The sequence below is a fragment of the Pteropus vampyrus genome, unplaced genomic scaffold (genome assembly GCF_000151845.1).
Source record: "Pteropus vampyrus isolate Shadow unplaced genomic scaffold, Pvam_2.0 Scaffold36, whole genome shotgun sequence".
Classification (NCBI taxonomy): Eukaryota; Metazoa; Chordata; class Mammalia; order Chiroptera; family Pteropodidae; genus Pteropus; species Pteropus vampyrus.
This window is the reverse complement of record NW_011888817.1, coordinates 8,647,634-8,651,159: the sequence shown is the minus strand read 5'-3', so window position 1 is coordinate 8,651,159 and position 3,526 is coordinate 8,647,634. Positions and strand designations below refer to the sequence as shown.

The 3,526-nt window shown below is 44.7% G+C and overlaps 1 pseudogene; it reads right to left on the bottom strand.

Annotated features, from left to right (window-relative positions):
* Positions 1-936: 936 nt before the first annotated feature.
* Positions 937-1,055, bottom strand: LOC111738331 (annotated as a pseudogene).
* Positions 1,056-3,526: the final 2,471 nt, after the last annotated feature.

Here is a 3,526-nt window from a genome sequence, read left to right as displayed (position 1 = left end):
CAAAATGGAAATTTAAAACACATAAAGTATTAATTGCCCTGGTCTTTGTTTTTATGACAAATATTTTAGACATAGAAAAACTTATTTCATTTTGCACTGCTGCTGGTTGAATTAAAAGTGTGTCCAAACACATCCTCAAGTTCGGTGTTAGGGTACACGTTACTTCATATAACTTTCATTTTTTTCATGATGAAACATCTTGCTTTACAAAGAACTGTAGCCTATAACAAGTATTCAAACACTGGAAAATGCCAGTGTTGACCTAGTGGAAATGAATAAAGAGGCTTTGCTAAAATAGAAATGGCGAAGTTTTATCTGATGGTCTTCGGATTTGCAAATCATAAACCCTACCAAGTAACACCAAGAGAATTCCAAAGAAAAAAGTTGAGAGTTCTCATAGCAAAAAGCAAATTTTTGAGAAAAATCAGGCCTGCATTCTTAGGCTCTGAATTGGTCTGAGATGACAATTTTCCAGATGACCAGTGGCCTGGAAAATGGATGTCAGGCCACTTGGACACGTCAACATTTTTTCCTAAGTCCCTCGGAGGGTTATCTGTAGAAATCTATATATCCTTAGGCATTGACACATGACTGAAAAATTCAAAAGTTTAAGTCCTTGGGCTAGTTAAAGTAAAGTAAAATCTGTTCCTCATGCTTCAGCCCCTTTGGTCTGCACCAGTTTAGTCAGCTTCACTATACAGACCCCATTTTAAGTCGGCATAATTATAATGGCTTTATCGTGTTTTCTTCACTCATTCAACATCAGCTAACATAACTGGATAGTGTTGGATATAACGTCAAAATTACCAATTTAGGGACTTATTTATTTTTATTTTTATTTTTTTTTAGGTGAGGCAACCCTTGGTTGACCTCACAGATTGCAAGGACCTTGTCAGTTTACAATCCCTTATTTTTTTTTTTTTTTTAAATTTTTTATGCCTACAGCACCTGGTCTTCCTAGGTGGTCTCCAATCCAAGTACTAACCAGGCCTGACCCTGCTTATTTTTCAAGATCAGATGGGATCGGGCTTGTTCAGGGTAGCATGGCCATAGACTTAGGGACTTATTTTGCTTCCAAACGTATTATTTCTTAGGACACCACTGATAGGATTTGAATAAAGCATACTCATTCTGTGTATGCAAATATAAATATTCATTTGATTTGCAAAAATGGCTCACCATTAGCAGTGAACAGGGCCACAAACACAACTTATAACATGGTAACAGCTACAAGCAAGACTGATTACATCTTGACCAGTTTTCTCCTACATGCTTCTATCCCAGGTCCTGGAAAAGTCGACCTTGACCTTGTACTCCGCCTGCCAGGATTTCCTGCTCTAGTTTTCAATATTTCTATGGGTTCCTTCAAACCGATAATACCTCTATGTTGATTGTTAAGCTTTAATTTTCACAGAGAATCATCATAGTTTTTCCTACCTCCAGAGGTTGACGTCACACAAGCCAAGAGAGCAGAGAGCTTCAAGGACAGAGTGTACAGCTGTGTGAGTAAGGTGAGGCTGAGAGAGTCTGTGGTCTAACAGAGAAAGTCAATGGCACGACCCTCCCGAGAGAACAATCTACTCTGACCTCTATGTGATCTACACGGATAGCCGTGGGCTGGGACATCAGGGGGTTCCAGCAGTTCTGGAACCCGCCCAGACCTTTCAGAGCCTCAGGGCCTTTGCAGTGCTGTCCTCTCTTCCCAGAGTGTCTTTCTCTAAGCCTCTCGGCCATTAGTTCTCTCTACCCTTGCCAGTCACTCTCTTAATTCCTTCACAGCATCCTTCAATCTGTCCTCTCTCCCCTCTTTCCCACAAGGAATGGCAGCTCGAGAAGAGCAATGGTCTCTCATTTCCTGCTAAATCCCAGTGCCTACAACATATCTGGCACAGGGGAAGCGTTTGATGAATATTATTGAATGAATGAATAACTGAATAGATAGAGCAGGCAAGTGCAGATGGCTATTTGATGTCACCTCTCTGGACTTCCACTTCCTCATTTGTCAAAGCGGGACGAGAACTCTTCTCTAGCCCTTTCGAACCACGCCTTGTTGGACCCAACCAGGATCCTTAGCTAAGCGAATCCAGGTTCTCTTTGGGTGCAACACTGATAGGTACCAGTGGGTGGCAGCAAGTCACTATGGTTGAACCGTGACAAAGCTTGAGCAGCCCAGGGCACAAAATACCTGAAGTTTAATCCCCCAACAGACAGGCTTGTTTATCTTCACCATCTGGGATGCAAGACTTTTTAGAGTATAGTGTGCATGGCCTTGCTGCCAGAAGGGAGAACACTGAACGCTGGAGGACCGGGATCTACGTTGTTCTGGGCTTCAGATAAATCCCTGTGGGAAGGATGGAACTCAGCCCAGATCTCAGGGGCCAAGGGAAGTACCGCTGCAGGCTGTCTGTCCTTCCAAACCTCAGCCACCCTTGCCAGCTCAGCCCGAACCTCCCAGGCCCTGGGTTGCCCACATAACAGGCCCAAAGTGTAAAGTCAAACTCCTGTTATAAGTGACCGTCAATGACAATCAGAGTAGAGGGACCCTGGAAATCTTGTCACCCACCTTCCCACTTCACAAATGGAAAAACTATGGGGAGCAGAGGTCTCCTGATGACTCAGCAAAGCTGGTGCAGAGCTGAGAGTAGAGCTAGGACCTCAGACACCAATCGCAGCCAGCTCCACTGCCTCCGAGCGTGAGCTGGTCTCTCCTGGTGCCATGTTTCTGCCCCGGATTTAAATATCTTCCTGAGAGTTTTCTCTGACTGGAAAAGGTAGCCTTCTTCATCACTTGGTGTTCAGTCACCCACTCTCTATCCGCCCTCCCTCTCCATATAGGCTGCTGGCCTGACCAAGATGAAGCCACATCTAGAGGCCACCCTGCCCCTGGGATGTCACTGTTACCTCCTGCAGGCTTACTTTACACCTCTGTGCCATGACCTGGAGCCTCCTCTGTCTGTTCCTGGAAGGAGCTACTGTCCCAACTCTGCCCAGTATTCTTCCCACTTGAGGCCTCCAACATTTTTTCCTCCCACCAGTGGCCAATACTCCACCCTGACCACCGTCCTCAGGCTCTGGGGGCTCAAATGTCTAAGAAGGGGAAATGCGAAGGGCCTGGATTGGAGGGAAGGACATCTTATGGAATCTGGTGCAAGTCCCTTAACCTCTAAGGGCCTCCTAAATTCTATCTGTAAAAGGATGGGTGAGTGCAAGAATGAACCAGATAAGGCCTTCTTGTCTGTGATCTCAAACAAGATGGTAAAGTCCAAGACTTTTATAGAGACCCATACCCACACCTGCCCCATATTGATTCACTCAACACTGACTTCTATCTCTGCTTCGTGCTTATAAAAAATCTTGGGCAGATTTGGGATCCTCCGTGTCATCATCTGCAAGATGGGGATAATATCCACATGTACCTCACAGGGTGGTCCTGAGGATTAAATGAGGTGAATGAGATAACACCTGCAGAGAGCTTAACAAAGTGCCATATAATAGTAATTGTGATAACAACAACAATAATGGTCAA